General features: G+C 35.7%; 2 pseudogenes; one reads left to right on the forward strand and one right to left on the reverse strand.

Annotated features, from left to right (window-relative positions):
- Positions 1 to 4058: 4058 nt before the first annotated feature.
- Positions 4059 to 16794, forward strand: LOC120149237 (annotated as a pseudogene).
- A 5159-nt stretch (positions 16795 to 21953) lies between these two features.
- On the reverse strand, positions 21954 to 22745 carry LOC120149238 (annotated as a pseudogene).
- Between the last annotated feature and the right edge of the window lie 631 nt (positions 22746 to 23376).

Raw genomic sequence — 23376 nt, forward strand, 5'->3', positions numbered from 1 at the left:
CGAAATTTACCAATATCAACCTAAACCTTTTATTCCTTCATCATTTTCATACACTTAAACTCAAATACATATACTCTAATCAATGTATATTCATATAACATATCCTTATCTTCAAAATCTCATCCTTTATCTTGAAATCAAGAATTCTACAACTTTTCCAGCATGCTCTAATCTAAATTCTAACACTTCATATTCCTTAATCTAACTGATGACAAGTCAAATTAAGTCTCAAATTTTACTTACTAACTCTCTTCCAATTTTTCACTTATTAACATCTTATCTTTAATCATTCCTAACTCCTTCATTTTTTTGGTTTTAAGACTTAAGCTTTCCTTAAGCTTAAGTATCATCTAAGAAACATAAACCAAACTTAAATTCAATGAATAATCAGCTAGCAAGAAACTTACCTTAACCAATTTGGTGGTTGCACGGCTGGAAGAAGGAAGAGGGAAGAAGAAAACTCTCGATATTTTCTCTCCCATTTTTTCAAATCTCCACGTGTATATATCTGAACTCATACACATTTTTAATTCATTTTCTGGTTAAATGACCATTTTTCCCTTCCAATCATCCTTCTTTGATATTCAGTCATACACAAAATTTCTATATAAGTCCCTAAAATTTTTAATTTATCTACATTAACCACTAAATTATGAAGTTTTACAATTTGGTCACTAGCCTGATATTTAGGATGTTACAGATATCCTTGTAGTACGCAACTCCACTATTTCGTAATCTGATTATCTCGTCATACCGCTCGTTAGTACCTCTTCTGTAATGATCCTCTGATCTTAGATACTCGTTAATTGCTCGGCCGAAAGAACTTGGGTGTATTATGCTTGTTATGGTTACTCTGGTAGTAGCCCACTCCTACGAGTGTTCTCGGGCCCCTTTGGCCATTTACGTGCCTCACGGACTACGTTATACCCTTATGAATCATCATTATCTCTTACGGGCCTTAAATAGGTCAATTCTAACCATCCAAAGTGAGTAGTATCGATACCATACTTGTAGTGTCGATACCCTAGGGTCAAGTATCGATACCCTATGAGTATCGGTACCAAAAATAGCTTCGATGTCCTAAAAATGGCTCAATATCGATACCAGACACCCTCAATATTGATGTTCTCCCTAACAATATCGATACTTCCTTTGAAATCCCTATTTTTTACCCTAATTCATCCAGTATCGATATTGTTCATCCCAATGTCGATACTCAAACCCATAAATAGTTTATTTAGGCTCAAAAAATCACCTAAAATCACTCTAAAGGTTATAGTTTGGTTTTAATTTTGTATTGAAACTTTAGGGAGTTATTTAGTGTCATAAATGTCATAAAAACACATGATTTACACCAAATTCATCATCTATGTCTTAAATCAAGTTTGAAAACCTAAAAGCTCAAATACTCAAATCCTAACAAATCATCATGTTTAAGAAAACCTTAACACCACAAATAATTAGAAACACACTACAATGGTTAAAGAATATCGAAATGAAGCTCCTTACTTAGCCACGCTCCTTACTTAGCCACACTCTATTTCTTGGTGATTTGGATCATGGTTATCAAAACCGGACCAGACCGGGCGGTTCGACCGGTTAAACCGAAAACCAATTGCCTGTCCGATCCAGTCAACTTTCAAAACCAGTTCCGTAATGAACCGGTTGGGAATTGGTAGAACCGGTGTGAACTGGATGGGAACCGACAAAATCGGCTGGGAATCGGCAAAACCAACTTTAACTGTCGGTTCTGTTTTAACTATTATTTTAACTATTTTTAACTCCTTTTAATGATTTTTTCACGCCTTTTTCCTCTTTTTTTATTTTAATCAAAATGTGGGACCAACTGGTCTCTTTAGGACCTTGTTGGTCAGTGGTGCACTGGTGCTTGCGTCTAAAAGATCTGACATGGTTCGAGCTTCGAGGGCCGGTGAAGAAACCAAACTATGCAAAATGCGGGACAAGCGTGATATTACATATTAGGGTGTGAGTTCCAACAATTATTTTAGGTATTTTTTATATTTTAAAATAACAAATTTGTGGGTTTTAATAAATAAAAAAATAAATCGGATTAGGTCGGGTTGGGTTTTTTTAATTGTCTATCAGATCGGGTCGGGTCAGGTCAGGTGAAATTATAATTTCGTCGGGTCGGGTTACGAGTGGAGTACCCTTTCTTCTCGGGTCTGGTGGTCCAAAAACCCGACCCATGTCCATCCCTACTTGTGATATTTTTATACCTTTTAATATTGTAAACTTAAAAAAAGTGTTATATATATATATTAATATTGCTTTGAATATTATGTAAAATTTTTAAAAATATTATTTTATATAAACCGGTTCAACCTGGTTAAACCACAGTTGAACCAGTGAACCCGTATCTTCATCGGTTTAAGGTCCGGTCCGGTTTTAAAAACATTGATTTGGATAAAAAAACCCACTTTTATTTAGCTAGAGAGAACCCAAGGCTTTGAAACATTAATATGAGTTTAATGGAGGGATCATGGATGAATTTGAAGCATAAAAAAAGAGAGCTCAAGATCTTACTTTTGTGCTATGGGTCTTGAAGAGGAAAATGAGAGAAGGAAAAATGAGAAGGAAGGAAAAATGAGAAGGAAGGAAATGAAGAGAAGATGGAGATGAAAGAGATAAAAAGTCTCCATCTTTCTAAAATGGAAAAAAATTCACTATAGGTACTTCCTCATCTTTCTGAAATTCAAAATCTCTTTTTTTATGGTTAATTGGCCTCCATTCCAACTCCATTTAAACCCAACAACTTAAATTATTAATTTCACAAGGCCCACTTATCTTTCAGGTAAACCCGAAACTACTAACTCGGAATTTGTGTATTACACAAGCTTTTTCAAATCTTGTTGAGCTCGATATTTCTTTTAATAATCTCCATGGGTTGATTCCTAAAAGCTTTGACTCTTGCAGTTCTTTGAAATCATTCAATATATCTAGCAACAACTTCACTGGCAAACTCTCCATTGAAATATTCTAGAATATGAGTTCATTGAATGAGCTTGGTTTAGCTTTTAATTATTTTTATGGTACACTGCCTAAATCTTTAACGACTCTTTTAAATCTGGAGATTTTATATCTCGGTTCAAATAACTTTTTAGGGTCATTTCCTGTATCTTTATGTGAGAATCCCAAAAATAAGTTTACAGATTTTGTATTTGCAGTACGATATGTTTATTTGGATCACTTTATCTCACCGGCACGATTCCTTCGAGCTTGGGTCTTCTATTGAAGCTTTGGTTGAATTAACTCCACGGAGGAATCCCTCAAGAGCTAAGCAACATCCGAACACTTAAGATTTTGATTCTCGACTTTAATGAGCTAAAAGGTTGGAGATGTTAGCCAGGTAAGCGATTTAACAGTCCAGCTCAACATTCCGTCACTAAGGTTAACGATGAATAACGTCGAGTGATCATTTTATTATAAATTGATAGCGTTAGTGAATAATTTGTAATTTTTGAAAGTTCAATGGGAAACAAAAATAACTCAGACTCCAGTGATCATTCATGTAGTTTACCCTATAAAAAAGTAATACCTCTGACATTTACGTATCCATTGGAAAACATGGTCCACCCAATGTGGGCCAGAAGCAGCTCATCTTGGCATTGCAGTGCGGGTTCAGCTCATGGAAAATCTTATTGGATTGGATATACTAAAAGCATAATGAAGTGTTCCCATTCAACTCTGGCCTATTTTGCTCAAGTCAAATGATTGGAAAATCCCGCATTAAGTTACTGACTAATTCCAACGTACAGTTTACACCTGCATATTCTGATAGATGGACAGATACAAGATCAAAATCTAGAAGAGGAAAAATTAATTAAAACAAATTTGTAATAAATAAACAAATAAACTGTAATGCCAACCATACAACAAGAACAAATCTGACTCAAGATTAACATAATTGTTTGGTTAGATCTTTGCTTTCTTCCTTATTGGGTGGTAATTCAAACGTTACTACTTTTTGTTTGATTTAGGGTGCCACTTTCTTCTTCATTGTTTATGATGGGAATTACTGAAAATGGGCAGGTTTTGTGATTGGGAGGATGTCCGGCGGGGGCAAGCAGAGTAGCTTCAGGAAAGCACTCGGAGCCATCAAAGACACCACCACTGTTTCATTGGCTAAAATCCATAGTGATTATAAGGTGGATTTAGCTGCATATCTAATAACAACAACGATTGAGATGGTTACGATATAATCCTTATTGGTCATGCATGCATTTTTCCTGTTCTGCAGGAACTGGATATTGCTATAGTGAAGGCCACAAATCATTCCGAACGCCCTGCAAAGGAAAAATACATTAAAGGTGGATATAACATTTAGACTGTTTTTGTTTGCAGCAATTTTCAATGCCATTTCAGCTACTAGGCCTCGGGCTGATGTTGTCTATTGCATCCATGCTCTTGCAAGACGATTACCAAGGACACAAAATTGGGCGGTATGCCAGGATTACATACATACTGAAATAACATTCTTTGACAATTTGATAGAGTACTGAATCTTTGTTTGGTGTAATAACCATTTTTTAGAAAAACAATTAATTATTATTTTAAAACGATTATCACTTTAATTTTGAAAAATTTGTTGATTTTTTATTAATTGAAATTAAATAGGATAGGGAGTCGCCATCGACCTTTAGGTTAGGTAGGTCGAATACCTGAAATCGTCTTTTAAAAACAATTTTAAGAAAAATCGTTTTTAAGACAAAAATGGTTTGCGTTTACAAAGATTCAATTAAAAAAGGTTCGGGAGTCGGTTATGCGTTGGGAAGGATAAGCACCCCCACAATGCCCAAAATTGATACTTACATCGCTCACACGTTGTCGTAAATGGTAGAAAGTATGAATAAAATATAAAGTTAAATTATGATCTCTTTATTAAAATTTAATTAATTTGCTCCAAAATGATCAATTAGAGAAAATACTTTAACTTGAAAAGAAATCTCGAGATTAGCAATCCTCAATCAAGAAAACTATCTCGTCTATTTTTTATCTGTAAAAAATATTCTCTCATCGATAAATATGATAATCGAATATAAATAAAAAACAATGTTTACATACAACAAAAAAAATTGATTAACTAAAACACGTGAATCGAATACAAATTAAAGAAATTTGAAGTTTACATTCACATAAAATAAAGTAAATTGCTACTTAAAATAACACACATTGCATCATTTGAACAAATTAAGTAGTAAAATATACTCGATTTATTTCAAGTTCCTATGTCTTTAAAATGACGTACCGGATCGCACCACTTTGACTAAGTGGTACTTTCCACGCTCATTCTACGCATACGTGTTTTTGAAATATATTTGAGTAATATTTATAAATAAAAGCGTACAATAAAAACAAATGTGAATGGACATAGGTGAAATGAAATATTTACAATAAATGAAGCTAATAATATCTATTTACAAATACAAATAGCTACAATATGTAAAAACCTATTCATACACGAAAGACTAAAATGAAAACAAACAAACATTACAAACCAAAAATAAAAATAATAAAAATAAGCATACATGATGATTTCAGGGACTAATAATTTAATCAACACGTAGAGGACCAAACAGTGAAACTAACAACCATAAGGGGACCATAGAAAACTTTAAACAAAAAATAAGACAAGAAATGATAATAAATCGAGAACTCAGGACCAAAATAAAAATTAATAAAACAAAGGGGTAAATTCAAATGTTATAAAACCATGAATCATCATTCTTCTAGGACCCAATTGAAATGTGGGGAAAATAAGGGTCAAATCAGAAACATTGTGACTTTTGAAACACAGAAATTGCAATAAATCCATAACTATATGCATGACTAAAATGAAACTTTAAATAATATCATTCCCCTACCATAAACATAACAAAAAACCAAACAATGTAAAAAAGGACCAAAGAGAAAAAAACAAAACATTCATCACATAAATATAAACGAATTAAAGTATGATGGTTGAGATTCGAATATAAGCCCAATAATACACATGCGCACATGAGGACGAAATTTTAATGCATAATAACTACGGAGATCAAAGTACAAGAATGTAAAAATTTCATTGATGACCAAAATAATAAAATTACAACTACGGAGGACCTGCTTTGCAAATAAACCATGCACAAAATTGTCCTATGGGTCCTCCTTAAAACGACGTTGTTCCGAGCTATATATATATATGAAATCCCACGGCCAAAATAGGCCTCCTTCCCCATTTTGTTTCATTTCTGTTTTGAAAGAGAGAGAGGGGGGGGGCTCTAGAGAGCTCTCAGAAACCAGCGAGGAACTGTCACACCGATCGTCGTAAGCCATAGTCCGTCACCGCTCGCCGGTGATAAAAATGAGTGAGGAGACCACCAATCGAAGCGTCTCCACCTCCTCAGCAAGAATCTGAGTTTATTTTTCTTTAAAAATGCCTCAAAAGTCACATATCTAAAGAGATATCTTTGGCTTTTGGGATTTCAGTGGCTCTCCTGACGACCGACGACGTGGAGGTAAAGAAACTTTTCCCTCTCCTTATCGTTTTCTTTTTTTTTCTTCTGTTATTCCCCGAATATCTTCCACTCTCTCTGTATCCTCTCTATCTTCTCCATTTATCTTCTTTTTTCTTTGTTTTTATCATGCCTTCCCTCTATCCTCTACAGCTACCAAGGAAATAGGGTATGAATACCCTATTTCTGCCTGATTGACAACCTCAATTTCCTCAAGATAATATTTCCACTTTTAACATATTTTTTCTGATTTCTCTGTCATATCATTGTTGATTATCACTGTTGGGTGCATATTTGTCAACGGTGGCATCAGAGCTGTCAGCGAGGATGAGAATCAGCTTGAGCAGAGGCTGGAAAGCTGAAACAAATCGACAACGATGACTGCTAACTTTGGAGCTGGGGTAACAACCCTAATGGCCACTGATCTAGACCGTTGGATGGGTCCAGATCCAAGGGCCAGAGTGAGGCAGTGAGATTAGGGTTTAGAAACCCTAAGTTTATCATCAAGCAGGCCGATTTGGGTAGTCTTCAGGTCGGGTCCCAGTTTCATATTGGGTTGTTGGGTTATGTCTGATGGGTTGGCTGTTGAGTGTTGGGTTGGCCTCCTGGTGGGCTTGTAATTGGGCTGGTATTTAGGCCTGCACAAAATAATGTAATTAGAATAAATAATAATAATAATAATAATAAAATAATATTTTTGTAGACCCGGACAAAAATGGGTGTCTACAGCTGCACCTCTTTGCACATTTTTGTGTTAACAAGAATAGGGAAAAGACAAAAAAGACAAACCAGTTTTTGTCCGGTTCTCTTTTTTTGTTTAAATTTGATGTATTTGGTATTGGGGGATGACACGACTCATACGTGATGAAGAGGTATGGTCGTCTAAAGGTTACATGGCTCCTACGTGATGAGGAGATCTGGTCGGTGGATGACACGACTCATACGTGATGAAGAGTTCTAGACATCTTTAGGAATGGTGATAACACAGTTCCTATGTAATTAGGACAGCTGGTTATCTAAGGGTGACACGGCTCCTATGAGAAGGTCTAGTCGGTGGATGACACCGTTCCTACGTGATGAGGATGGTAGGCCATCTTTAGGGATGATAACACGATTCCTACGTGATGAGGACGAATGATTATCTATTGGTGACGCTGCTCCTACGTGATGAGGAGGTATGGTATGGGGATGACATGGTTACTACGCGATGAGGACAGTAGGCCATCTTTAGAGAGAATGGTTTCAAGAGAAACCGACTCAAAGATGATGCTTCAAGAGAAGCTGTCTCAAGAGAGACAAAATTCGTTTCCAGGGAAATGACTCAAAGATGGTTTTGTTTCAAACGAAACATACTCAAAGATTTTGTGTTTCCAGAGAAACTACCTCGAGGGAGACAAAATTTGTTTCAATGGAAACGATCTCAAAGATTGGTTTCAAGAGAAACTGTCTCAAGGGAGATAAAATTTGTTTCAAGGAAAACGACTCAAAGATGTTTTTTCAAAAGAAAATGTCTCAAGAGAGACAAATTTTTTTTAAGATAAACAATTTCAAAGTTTATCTTAAGGAAGAATGTCTCAAGTGAGACAAAGTTTGTTTTGAGCAAAATAATCTCAAGCGAGATCAACTTTGTTTCAAGTGAAACAAACTTGAAATTTGTATCTCAAAGGAAAAATGTCTCAAGCGAGATGAAATTTGTTTTGAAAGAAATTGTTTCAAGAGAGACAAAAGTTGTTTCAAGAAAAACAACATCAAAGGATATTGATAGTTTGTTTGTTCCTGCTGATGGAGGAAAGGCCTTCAGAAGATCTAATCGTTCATATCAGGATTTTGATTCTCCAAAGATGCCACAACATTCGATGTTGAATCTTCAAAGATGCCCCCATCGTTCCTCATTTATTGCTTTAGCACTGATTCTGAGCATGAGCTTTGTGTTTGATAGCCACATGTCAGCTACCAAGATCCACTCCAGAGATATTGTCTTGTTTGAAAAATGTTTTTCTTCTTTTTTTATTTTCAAAAGTATGAAAATATCAATTAAAAGTGTTTTGAAAAATGTTTAATCAAAGATTTTGAGAAAATATTGCCTCTTTCTAGGTTTCACAATTGACACAAATCATAAACAAGAGTTCATTAGATATCAAAGAATTAATTACACTTTTAATCCTTCAATAAATTATAGTTATTTGACAAGTGTCAAGATTATTGCTATATTTGAGGTATGGTTAAGTAAGGAAATGATAAAAAGGTCTCAAGTTTTTATTTTTGGTCAATGGTTTGTCCTTCTTATTTCTTTGATGTTCACTGATCTGATAAAGTGGCTTCTGTACTCATTTATTGGAAGTGTTCTCCGACTCCCAGCTCTCATGTTCTCATTCAAGTTGTGTGATGTCTTATTAAGGGATTTATGTGATCGCCTCCTATGCAATAGTTGTATGATCTTCATATTCGATCATTCTTTTCAGGTTTTTAACTCGAATCGTCCTTTAGCTTCAAGATGTTATTCAAAATTTACATCTTGAACCCCCTTTGTTATTTTTCTCTATCATGCATTAAAGATTTTAGAAAACATTTTGCAAATAAAAGATTAATCCTGATGGGCGAGAGGAAATCTGAAGATAGTCTCTTCTGCTTAGAAATCCATGTATGATTAGAAGAGACTTTTTAGGCACGTAACGTAGGCCATGTTTCATGGTTATGAAAGAAAGGGATAAACAAGCCCAAACAAGTGTTTAAGGGTCATTTTGGTGCCTTCAATCTTGTCTTGCTCAATTTGTATCTGCTCGTATGTGTCTTTCTCTTGATGTTCTATGATCTTCGAGTGAAGTGATATCGGAATGATTGTTCTTGATCAATCTCATGGTTTGATTGTATGTGCCTCTTTTCTTTTTTATTTCTTTCTTTTGTTCTTTTTTCTTTGATTTTTTCTTTGTTTCTTTTCTATTTTCTCTTTTTTTTTCTCTTCTCTTTGTTTTTTTCTTTGCTTTTTACTCTTTTTTTTATTGGATCTCTGCACTTTGCATCTGGTTCACCTTTAGGTATCTCTTCTGAATCGATGTCTTCACTCATACGAGCATATTTCCTCCACCTTTCCCTCCAATGTGGAGGGTGATCCTTGGTTAGGGTTGAATCAGAAGAAAATATCATTCAGGCTCAAATGGGAACATAAGGGATATATTTTCTCCTGTTGAGAATTGATAATGAAAGAAAGTCGTTCATCATTTCAAACACAGAAATCCTTACAGAAGAGGTATCCCCAGGGGGATAGATTTTCAGGATTAATTAATTTTATTCACATGAAAACAATGTAATTAATGCACGATAGAATTATTTTGAATTAATTCTATTTTCTTGCTTCTTGCTCATAACATGTCTCAATCGTAAAAGCTCAACTTTAGAAAATTGATGCAAGATGCCCCACGTTGTGTCTTCTTGTAGAAAGGCTAATGTTCCAGTGAACATCTTGTACTCAATGCCTTTAGGTTTTATTGGTAGAAAAATGTATGTTTTACGTCTAAGAAGGCGATGGTATGAATTTATTGGGTCAATGAAAAGTAAGGGTATGACTTTTTTGTTTCGAAAAAGATAAAAACAATGTTTAAGTCTCAAAGAAAGGTAATGTCAAAATTTGGTCTTTTAGTAGTGACCATGAATTATTTCGGGTAAAGAATCAAGAGATTTTTATTTTTGGATTTTAGACATGATAAGAAAGGTCTAATCTTGCCATATGTCAAAAACCTATAATTCTTGAAGAATTAAGAGAATTCATAATTCATTTGATATTCAAAGAACTAAAGATTAAAATTCATTCAATTATTCAACCTTAGAAGGTAGCATAAATTCAATCATTAAAAGATTAAGCAAATAAAGACAAAACAAAAACGAGTTCAAACAAAACAATGTTCTCAATGCAATGTGATAAATGCAATGCCCCCATCCATCTTCGATTGTCCATGCCCTTGAATCCATCCAGTTCTGGATTTTGCGCTTCAGTGCCTTACAGTTCTCAACGGAATGTCTGGTGCTTCCTAGGTGGTAACTGAACACGGCTTCAACATCATAAACCTCAGGTCATGGAGACTATTTTCTCAGATCATCCTATAAGGCTCAGTTCTTCAACCAACTGAAAAAGCTCCCACCGCCATGATTGCAATTTGAATCTTACTTCTATTCTCAATGTGGTGTCACGAGATTAGGACCACTTTCTCAAATCCTCCATGAATTAATTTCATGTTTATGTAAAAAAGCTTAAAAATGAAATGCAGATGTAAAATGCAAAGATGTAAATACAGATGCAAAAATATTGATCCCAACGATGAATATCGTAGAACAATTTTCACCAGAGATAAAAACCTTCACATTACAAGACAGTCCGCTTTACAGACATGCCTTCGCTTAGATGTTAAGTCTGAAGTGGATCAATGCTTCATCTCGGATCTTCGTCCTTGCAATGATGCCCCTCAATTGCTCTGTAATCTGACTTCGTTAATACCTTGGTGGTGCTGAAGTCAATGTGTCGCTCCCTGATGACTAGAGATAAAATGATCATAAAAAAACTCTGCTGCTGGATTACTCATCGGATTAGTGGATCATCATTTTAGTCTCGGATGCTTCACGATCTTCGAGCAAGTCTTATTCTTGTATTCTGAGCTTCTTTTAACCCTCAGTACATGTTTGTATACGCGACTGCTTGATTGAAAACTTTCACCTCTTTTTGTGAAAATTTTCTCTCGAATATCCCTTTGCTGATCAATATTTTCGCATTCTGTTACGACGATGCAATGAAATGAAAAGAAGGATGAAAAATGACATAAACAAAAGAAACAAAATAAATTAGTGTACACAAACAAAACAAAAGAAATTAATTAGTACAAGTAAGACAATCGATACAGATAACAATGCTATTCAAAGATGAAAATAACACCTACCCCCTCATGATATCTTCTCGAACATGCTTTAATTAAATAACATTCCTACTCAGACATGCTATCTACCCAAAATGATTTTCAAGAAATTAATCCTAACATCATGGTATCTATTTCGTATGCTTTTATTCAACAAAATTTAAGGCAAAAATAAAGGTTCAGAAACGCTCTTCCTTTGTGTACACTTATTTTGGGTACTATTGACGGACATAAGTTTGGTATGATTATACCTAGGGTGACCATTCTAAAGTTCACTATATGCATGGTTTCGGCTCTAACAGGAAAAGGGTACCCGAATTGTCCTTGATGTCAGTGCCCCCTTGGGCTGCCAAACCCTCGATCCTCACCCATTACAAGTTTCAAACGGAACAAGTTCAATTTGAGGGGATTCACTGCCTTATACCCATACGAGGAATAAATCCATATGAAGGTATAAGGTGTGTATCCCATGGGTTATTTGCTAAAACTCATACGAAGAATAAATTCTTACGAGAGTAAAGCATTCACTCGACTTATTTGGATCGAAACTCGTGTCTAGAGCTCAAGTTATGCAAATACATGTGATGTGTGTGAGGAGGAATGTACCTACATTTGACTCAAAAATGGAAAAGAAAAAACTCGACAAAAACTTGGACAGAGCTGAAAGCAAAAATTAAAATGTTAGTATGACAATTAAAAATGAAACAATTAAAAACTTCAATAAACGAATCATAAGTTAACTAAAGACTCGAATTCATAATTTCCACCAAGATGACAATGTGTAAGCGACCTACAGCCTGGCTCTCTAAAAAAGTCCCTGCAGTCGCCAAATTATCATAACCATTTTTTAGAAAAACAATTAATTATTATTTTAAAACGATTATGACTTTAATTTTGAAAATTTTGGTAATTTGGATTAATTGGAATTAAATAGGATAGAGAGTCTCCATTGACCTTTAGGTTAGGTAGGTCAAATACCTAAAAATGTCTTTTAAAAACGATTTTAAGAAAAATTATTTTTAAGACAAAAATTGTATGCGTTTACAAAGATTCAATTAAAAAAGGTTCAGGAGTCGGTTACGTGTGGGGAAGGATAAGCACCTTCACAACGCCCAAAATTGGTACTTACAACGCTTACACATAGTAAATTGTAGAAAGTATGAATTGAATATAAACTCAAATTATGATCCCTTTTTTAAAATTTAATTAATTTGCTCCGAATTGATCAATTAGAGAAAATTCTTTAACTTGAAAAGAAATCTCAAGATTGGCAATCCTCTATCGAGAAAGCTATCTCGTCTATTTCTTATTCGTAAAAAATATTCCCTCGTGGATAAATATGCGAAAAAAATATAAATAAAAAACGATGTTGACATGCAACAAAATAAATTGATTAACTAAAAATGTGAATCGAATACAAATTAAAGCAATTTGAAGTTTACATTCACATAAAATAAAGTAAATTGCTACTTAAAATAACACACATTGCATCATTTGAACAAATTAAGTAGTAAAATATACTCGATTTAATTCAAGTTCCTATGTCATTAAAATGTCGTATCGGATCGCACAACTTTGACTAAGTGGTACTTTCCACGCTCATTCTACGCATACGTGTTTTTAAAATATATTTGAGTAATATTTATAAATAAAAGCGTACAATAAAAACAAATGTGAATGAACATAGGTGAAATGAAATATTTACAATAAATGAAGCTAATAATATCTATTTACAAATACAAATAGCTACAATATGTAAAAAACCTATTCATACACGAAAGACTAAAATGAAAACAAACAAACATTACAAACCAAAAATAAAAATAATAAAAATAAGCATACATGATGATTTCAGGGACCAATAATTTAATCAACATTTAGAGGACCAAACAGTGAAACTAACAACCATAAGTGAACCACAGAAAACTTTAAACAAAAAATAAGACAAGAAATGATAATAAATCGAGAACTCAGGACCAAAATAAAAATTAATAAAACAAAGGGGTAAATTCAAAATGTTATAAAAACATGAATCATCATTCTTCTAGGATCCAATTGAAATGTGGGTAAAAGAAGGGTCAAATCAGAAACATTGTGACTTTTGAAACACAACAATTGCAATAAATCCATAATTATATGCATGACTAAAATGAAACTTTAAATAATAACATTCTCCTGCCATAAACATAACAAAAAACCAAACAATGTAAAAAAGGACCAAAGAGAAAAAAACAAAACATTCATCACATAAATATAAACGAATTAAAGTATGATTGTTGAGATTCGAATATAAGCCCAATAATACACATGTGCACATGAGGAAGAAATTTTAATGCATAATAACTAGGGAGATCAAATTACAAGAATGTAAAAATTTCATTGATGACCAAAATAATAAAATTACAACTACGGAGGGCCTGCTTTACAAATAAACCATGCGCGAAAATGCCCTCTGGGTCCTCCTTAAAACGATGTCGTTCCGAGCTATATATATATATATGAAATCCCATGGCCAAAATTGGCCCCCTTCCCTATTTTGTTTCATTTCTATTTTGGAAGAGAGAGAGAGCGAGAGAGAGCTCTCTGAAACGGTGAAGAACCGCCGCACCAGTCGCCGTAAACCATCGTCCGCTGTCTCTCGTCGACGACAAAAGGTAGCGAGGAGACCACCAATCGAAGCATCTCCACCTCCTCAGTAAGAATCCGAGTTTATTTTTCTTTAAAAATGCCTCAAAAGCCACAGATCTAAAGAGATCTCTTCGGCTTTTGGGATTTCGGCGGCTCTCTAGACGACCGACATCGTGGAGGTAAAGAAACTTTTCCCCCTCCTTATTGTTTTCTTTTTTCTCTTCTTTTTTTCTCTTCTGTTCTTCCCCGAATATCTTGCCCTCTCTCTCTCTGTCTCCTCCCTATATTCTCCCTTTATCTTCTTCTTTCTTCGTTTTTATCATGCCTTCCCTCTGTCCTCTGCCGTTACCGAGGAAATAGGGTATGAATACCTTATTTCTATCTGATTCTCAACCCCGGTTGCCTCGTGATAACATTGTCACTTTTAACATATTTTTTTTATTTCTCTGTCATCTCACTGTTGATTGTCACTGTTGAGTGCAGATTTGTCAACGCCAGCTTCAAAGGCTGTTGGCGAGGATGAGAATCGGCTTGAGCGGCGGCTGTTAACTTTGGAGCTAGGGTAACAACCCTAATGGACACTGATCTGGATCGTTGGATGGGTCCAGATCTAAGGGCCAGAGTGAGGTGGCGGGATTAGGGTTCAAAAACCCCAAGTTTGTTGTCAAGCTGGTCGATTCAGGTTGCCTTCTGGTTGGGTCCCAGTTTCACATTGGGTTGCTGGGTTATGTCTGACGGATTGGCTGTTGAGTGTTGGGTTGGCCTCCTGGTGGGCTTGTAATTGGGCTGGTATTTAGGCCTGCACAAAAATAATGTAAATAGAGTAAATAATAATAATAATAATAATAATAATAATAATAATAATAATAATAATAATAATAATAATAATAATAATAATAATAAAGTAATATTTTTTTGTAGACCAGGAAAAAAACGAGTGTCTACATTTGACATATAGGTAGCACTCGAAACTTTAATAGTGATTCATCGTGCTTTGAGGGAGGTGGATCCTACTTTTCATGAATAAGTCATTAACTATGGCAGAAGTGGACGCCATATGCTTAACCTGTCTCATTTCAAGGATGATTCCAGCCTACATAGTACCTTAATATCTTTATCCTTTGCGAATCCATGCCAATATTCATTTTCAGAAAGGTTAAGTTCCTTGTTCATGGAATTTTGTTTAAGTTTTATATTAACCATTTGCTGCACAGCATGGGATTATTCTGCTAGGGTCCGCAGTTACGCCTCGTTCTTGGAGGAGAGGCTGGAATGTTTCCGTGTCTTGAAGTATGACATCGAGATGACCCTTGTCTCTTTAATTTTATTGAAATCGAACCATTTAGGGATTTCAATTTTCCTGCAGAGAACCAAAGATTTGGACACTGAAGAGGTGCTTGAACATTTGCCAGCTCTGCAACAACTTTTCAATGTTGTTGGTTGTCAGGTGAGTATGTAATTATTGTAATTCCTGCCTTACATGGACAACGCAATGGAAACGGTGTAGGAACATTAATAGAATTTTCGTGCAGCCAATAGGTGCAGCCGCGCATAATCACGTGATCCAGTTGGCACTTTCTTTGGTAGGTTAACTTTCAAACATAGTACACATATATGCCCCAACGAGTTTGATTTGGAAATGATAATTTCGAACAGGATGCTCAGAAAACGTCAATGTTTATCGAGCTTTAAGTGATGGCACAGTCAATGTTCACCACCATCTCTTCTTTCCATACCAGAAGAAGCGGAGAAAGTGGAAAAGCCTATGGTTGAACCGCCTGATTTGTTGGTAATTTCGTAGTCTCTTTTATGGTTTCATCTGGCAACTTTTGCAGTTCCATTAGGAGCTTTTCCTTTTTGTTACTAGGGATTAAATGATCCTGCCCCACTTCCATCAAAACTAGATGAGAAGAATGCCTTGGAATTGGCTATTGTTCCCATTGGTGAGTTTGAATCGTCTCCAGTAATTCAATGATTTACACCATGAATCTTTGAATTTATACGCTCCTAAACAATTCCCCTTGTATTGTTCCAAATTAGATCAACTCCACTTCAATGGTTTATTTCTTGCTGTCAATTTGTGTTTATGTTTCCATGGTGGTGTTCCAGCTGAGCAAACAACTCATGCCGCTGCTTCTGTTCAAGCAACTGGTACTACTGGCTGGGAATTGGAACTTGTCACTGCTCCAAGCTCAAACGATAGTGCTGCTGGCGCTTACAAAATGGTAAGTATAACAAGGCTGTCGGCATATTAGATTGTAATGGCTTTGTCCAGGATTACAAACTGGCGATGTCCGTTTGGACATCCACAGGTAGCATGACATGTTCATGTATGTCTTACCGATACTATTTTAATTTGGTATCAATTGATAGGGCGGAGGAGTCGAAAAGTTTATGTTGGACAGTCTGTACGACGATGCAATCCAAAGTAGCTACAAGAAAGTCAGCTATAATCCATCGGAGCCACCTCCAACGTCAGCTGCTATGATGAAAAAACCAGTGCATGACCCCTTTTACGCCTCCAACATGTTTGCTGCTTCACCTTCGGTCCAGATGTCTGCAGTGGCTAATCAGCATCAGGCTTTTATGCTGCAGCAGCAGATGATGATGATGATGGGTCCACAACAGCCGCCTTCTAATGCTTTCGGATATCCTTATGGTTCCCGCATCCGCCATTACAACTCCAGTATGCCTTTTCAACCATATATAGGCCTTATATAGACTCGTCGGACGAAGAACGTTCGAATTTTGATCCATGGAAAATGCTTGATATGTTTAGCTTATATAAAAAAATTTCACCATGTTTTTAATTGTTTACAAAGACGTTTGAGTTATACGTCAAGTTGTCATTTCAGGCATTTGCAGAATCACAGCTCTCAGCTCTGCTAAGGATGAGAATTTTGATGGCCATAAAAGCCACGAATATCATCCTTAAGCTTCAACTATAAATATCCTAGCTCATTTAGCTTCAAAACCATTCCAAAACATTATAGCTTTCTTCCAATACTAGAGAATTTAGAGAGTTTCTTGAGAGTTGTTTTCTCCTTTTTATCAAGAGAGAATTATCATTGTTTTCTCCTTGGTAGATCGAGAGAAATTGTAATTCCTATTTTCTCATAGTGAAATTCTTCTACCGTTACCCGTGGTTTTTACCCTATATTATTTAGGGGTTTTCCACGTAAATTTTGTTTCTCTTTTATCTTCATTTTTATTTTCTCAAATTATCAGTTGTGATTTTGCTTTATTCGATAGCCGTCGTCTGCAACAATTGGTATCAGATCCAGATTAGAGTGTGTAATATCTACTTATTATCTTTATGGTTGCCACCAAAAGGTGGATCCTCCAACATAAGAAAGTAAGAAGTTATTACCCATTCTTTGAAGGTTCCAGAGAACTATTCACGATAGTAAAATAGTGGGAGCTATCTGTAATAGACGCTATGGCAACGAAATTTGATATTGAAAAATTCAATGGGAAAAATTTCTCATTGTGGAAATTGAAGATGAATGATATCTTGAGGAAAGACGGTTGTCTAGCAGCTATTAGTGAAAGGCCGGTAGATTTCATAGATGACAACAAATGGATCGAAATGGACGAGAATGTTATGGCAAACTTTCATCTAACATTAGCAGATGAAGTATTGTCAAGCATCGAGGAGAATAAGACAGCTACGGAGATATGTGATCATCTCACCAAACTATACGAGGCCACATCGCTGTACAATAAAATTTTCCTTAAGAGAAAATTGTACACTCTCCGTATGCTAGAATCTACTTCAGTGACGGAGCACTTAAATATACTGAATACTTTATTTTCTCAGCTTACATCCTTAAGCTGTAAAATAGGAGAACAAGAACGTGTTGAACTTCTACTTCAAAGTCTACCGGATTCATATGATCAACTAATCATTAACTTGACAAACAATAATATCACCAGTCTAATCTTCGATGACGTTGCAGCTGTTGTTCTACAAGAAGAAAATCGGCGCAAGAACAAGGAAGACAGACAAATAAATCGGCAACAAGCAGAAGCGTTGACAACAACGAGAGGGAGATCAATAGAACATGGCCAAAGCAACAGTCACAAACATGGTAGATTGAAGTCGAGGAGCAAGACGAATTTAAAGTGCTACAACTGTGGAAAGAAAGGTCACCTGAAGAAGGATTGTTGGAGTCTAAATAAAAACTCCAATCCACAAGACAATACCGTAAACACTTCAGATGATGGAGATGCTCTATGCTGTGAAGCGTCAACCACCGTGGAAGGTAGAAAAAGATTTGCAGATATATGGCTCATTAATTCAGGAGCAACATATCACATGATCTCAAGAAGAGAATGGTTCCATCATTATGAATTTGTCTCAGGAGGATCTGTGTATAGTTGCAATGATCATGTCTTAGAGATCATTGGCGTGGGAACCATCAAATTGAAGATGTATGATGGAACAATTAAAGTTGTTCGAGATGTGCGGCATGTGAAAGGCCTGAAGAAAAATTTATTATCCTATGGATTGTTGGATAATAATGCAAGCAAGATTGAAACACGAAAAGGAATCATGAATGTGTTCCGTGGAGCGCTTGTGGTGTTGAAAGGAAAGAAGATAGCTGCAAACTTGTACATGCTGAAGGGAGATACTTTGCTAGAAGCAGAAGCCTTTGTTGCCTCATGTAGTTCAGATTCTCCAATACTATGGCATCAGAAACTTGGACACATGTCAGAACAAGGAATGAAAGTCCTTGTGGAGCAAAAGCTACTTCCAGGCTTAACAAAGGTAACTTTTCCTTTGTGTGAGCATTGCATAACAAGTAAGCAGTACCGGTTGAAATTCAACACGTCAAATTCTAGAGGCAAAAGTGTTCCAGAAATGGTTCATTCTAACGTATGGAAAGCACCAGTTATATCCCTAGGTGGAGCAAAATATTTTGTCTCATTTATTGATGACTACTCCAGGAGATGTTGGGTGTACCCTATTAAGAAGAAGTCAGATGTGTTTTTCACTTTTAAAATCTTCAAAGCGCGAGTGGAACATGATTCTGGGAATAATATCAAGTGTTTCAGAACAGATATTGGAGGAGAATACACAAGCGAAGAATTTGGTGACTTTTGCAGGAAAGAAGGCATCAAAAGACAATTCATAATGGCAAACACTCCTCAATAAAATGGAGTGGCAGAGCGGATGAACATAACCTTGTTAGAAAGAACAAGAGCAATGTTGAGGGATGTATGCCTAGAAAAATCATTTTGGACAGAAGCAGTCAATACCGCCTGCTATTTGATGAATCGAGCTCCATCAACTGCAATAGAGTTGAAGACACCAATGGAGATGTGGACTGGTAAACCAGCTGATTATTCAAACCTCCATGTATTTGGAAGTATTGTATACGTGATGTACAACTCCCAAGAAATTTCAAAGCTGGATCTAAAATCCAGGAAATACAAATTCTTGGGGTATGCTGATGGTGTAAAGGGGTATCGCTTGTGGGATCCCACTGCCCGCAAAGTGATCATCAGCAGGGATGTTATCTTTGTAGAAGATAAGCTACAAATAAAAAAAGAAGATGGCAGCGCTGAAAAGTCAAAGACTACACTGATACATGTGGAAAAGGAGTTTGAACAAGGAGATTCTTCTAAAACAGAACCAACACATGATGAACAAGAACCAGAGAGTTCTGAAGCTCCAATAACTTGTTAATCTGATTGTGTGAGAAGACGTCCCAATTGGTACTCAGATTATGTTATAGAAGGTAATATTGCATACTTCCTTTTAACAGAGGACGGTGAGCCATCAACATACCAGAAGACAATAAATAGCTCATATGCTTCACTATAGATGATGGTGATGCAAGAGGAAATTGAAGCCTTTCATAAAAATAATACATGAGACCTTGTGCCACTTCAACAAGGAAGGAAGCCAATTGGTAACAAATGGATCTTCAAAATCAAGCGAAATTGTGACGATCAAGTTGAGAGGTATCGTGCAAGACTGATGGTCAAGGGATATGCTCAAAAAGAAGGTATTGATTTTAATGAAATCTTTTCTCCTGTGGTTCGACTAACAACTGTTCGAGTACTTTTGGCAATGTGTACTACATTGAACTTACATCTAGAGCAGCTAGATGTTAAAACAACTTTTCTTCATGAAAATCTTAAAGAAGAGATTTATATGCTCCAGCCTGAAGGTTTTGAAGAAAAAGAAAAGAATAATTTGGTTTACAGGTTAAACAAATCTATGTATGGTCTAAAGAAGGCGCCGTGGTGTTGGTATAAGAGATTTGATTCCTTCATTATGTACCTTGGATACAACAGACTTAATGTAGACCCTTGTGCTTATTTCAAGAGGTCTGGTGATAATGATTTTGTTATATTGATGTTGTATGTGGATGACATGTTGGTTACAAGACCCAACAAAGATCATATTGAAGAATTGAAGGCACAACTGGCTAGGGAATTTGAAATGAAGGACTTGGGATCAACAAACAAGATTCTAGGGATGCAAATACACCGAGACAAAAGTAATATGAAGATTTGGCTTTCAAAAAAGAATTACTTGAAGAAGATCTTGTCACGATTCAGCATGCAAGATTGTAAGCCAATTTCTACCCATCTTCCTATTAACTTCAAATTATCCTCCAGTATGAGTCCTAGCAGTGAAGATGAGAGGATGGAGATGACTCGAGTGCCGTATGCATCAGCAGTGGGAAGTTTAATGTTCTCTATGATATGCACAAGACCAGACATTACACAAGCAGTGGGAGTGGTTAGTCGGTATATGGAGAATCCAGGCAGAGAGAATTAGAATACAATAAAGAGGATCCTGAGATATATCAAAGGGACCTCAAATGTTGCATTATGTTATGGAGGATCAAACTTACTAATCAATGGGTATATATATTCTGACTATGCAGGGGATTTGGATAAAAGCAAATCTACTACATGATATGTGTTCAAAATTGCTGGTGGAGCTGTAAGCTGGGTTTCAAAATTGCGGTCAGTTGTGGCTACGTCAACAACAGAAGAAGAATATGTAGCAGCTACACAAGCCAGTAAAGAAGCAATTTGGTTGAATATGCTATTGGAAGAGCTTGGGCACAATCAAGAGTATGTTTCTATGTTTTGTGACAGTCAAAGCGCCTTGCATCTAGCAAGGAATCCAACATTTCATTCAAGGACAAAGCACATATGAGTTCAATACCATTTCATTCGTGAAAAGGTGGAAGAAAGGACGATAGATATGCAGAATATCCATACAAAAAAACAACATAGCAGATTTCATGACGAAGGCGATCAATACCGATAAATTTACTTGGTGTCGATCCTCCTGTGACCTGTCAGAGAAATAAGCAACATGAAGGTACAAGGTAGAAAGAATGGTGTGAAGATATGATTGTTCCAATCAAATCTTCAAGTGGGAGATTGTTGACTAAACCACCAAAAGGTGCATACAATTAATACACCGAAAGGTGATTTGTTTTTTTGTTGAAAAATGGATGGTATATTTACACACTTTAGTCAATAAACTTTAGGGTATTTATAAATTAGTCCTTAAGCTTCAATTATAAATATCCTAGCTCATTTAGCTTCAAAACCATCCCAAAGCATTCTAGCTTTCTTCCAATACTAGAGAATTTAGAGAGTGTCTTGAGAGTTGTTTTCTCCTTTTTATCAAGAGAGAATTATCATTGTTTTCTCCTTGGTAGATCAAGAGAAGTTGTAATTCCTATTTTCTCATAGTGAAATTCTTCTACCGTTGCCCATGGTTTTTACCCTATATTATTTAGGGGTTTTCCACGTAAATTTTGTGTCTCTTTTATCTTCATTTTTATTTTCTCAAATTATTAGTTGTGATTTTACTCTATTCGATAACCGTCTTCCGCAACAGTTACATAAACGAGGACGACAAGAAAAGAATCCATTAAAAGAAAAATTCGAACAAAACATAAGCGATGATCAAGGAAAGCAAGAGTATCAATGTCGCCCTGCAACACAACAAACAAGTCGTTCTTTAAGTTACTGAAAACTCAAATGGTATGAATCTCAATGCATGATTCAGATTAGCGTATATACTTACGTTATCTTGCAATGACTCCACCACATAGTATTCTTGTAACGACGAGATTGGCTTTTGAACCGAATTGAGTTCCCCTGCATTGAAATCGTCTTCTCCACCAGCAACTCCAATCGATTGCAAATTTTCAGAATCATATTAAGAGATGGGATGACAATGATATCTGCAATACCTGGCTCATCTCCCCTTTCAAACGGTTTCATCTATCCGCACTGGGATCAGATGAGAAACGATCCATTTGCTGACTCATGACCCTGGAGAATTCCTCATTCATGGCGTAAGGCAAAGCTGACTGAATGGCACCACCATATGTCTTTACAAATCTCTGATGGATATCTTCAAGGAAAGCAAACGGAATCCTCCCTGTATATCAACAACATTAATCAACCACGTATTGTAATTCAAAATGCCCTATGAGAAATAACTTACCCCCGGAGGCATTATCCGCCATGCAAAAAACGGTGAGACCATCGGTTCTGTTGACATGGAAAATATAACGATCGTGAGAAAACGAAGATTTGGTATCAGTATTTCCTTGGCTTATATTTTCTAAAATATGTCTAGCTTTGTGTGGGTTGCGCTATACTCCGCCAAAACCACCTGCCTCCTCGCCACCATCCCACATAATATCCCCATTGCAGATATCCAAGGCCGGAGGCGTGCAGGGCTGAGGCTAGTTTTAAGGGCAAAAATATATGTACGAGAAACCAAAGAGGAGACAAGAATTGGAAACAATATAAAAGAATCGAGGTGGTTCGTGACTTCGGATTTTAATGAACTTCCGAGTTTGACGATTTTAATGAAACGTGGATCAATGATTCTTTCGCCCTTTCCACGTATGTTATAAGCGTAATTAAAATGTTTTTATAGATAAATTTTAAATTTTAATCAATTTAACTTATAATAGGAGTCAAAATTAATATAAAATATACTTCAATCTTTATCTGTTAAAATTTTTATTTTTGGTATAATCAAAAATGTTTTTACTTGTAATAAAAATATTGTTTCAATACGATTCGAAAGTTTAAATTATAATTTAAATTGATATAAAGTGTGATTTAATATGTACTGTCTTTAAATAGTTTAAACTAAAATGACATTTTAATTCAAGAATAAATTTCAATCTATACTATAATTATTACTTCGAATTATAATTGATCTATTATCATCGATTATATCAAACATATTGATTATTATTGTTTGTAACCACCTCAAAGAACATATGCTAACTTATTATCACCTTTTCAATTAGTAGAAAATAAAACGTCGG

The sequence above is a fragment of the Hibiscus syriacus genome, unplaced genomic scaffold (genome assembly GCF_006381635.1).
Source record: "Hibiscus syriacus cultivar Baekdansim isolate YM2019G1 unplaced genomic scaffold, ASM638163v2 tig00110998_pilon, whole genome shotgun sequence".
Classification (NCBI taxonomy): domain Eukaryota; kingdom Viridiplantae; phylum Streptophyta; class Magnoliopsida; order Malvales; family Malvaceae; genus Hibiscus; species Hibiscus syriacus.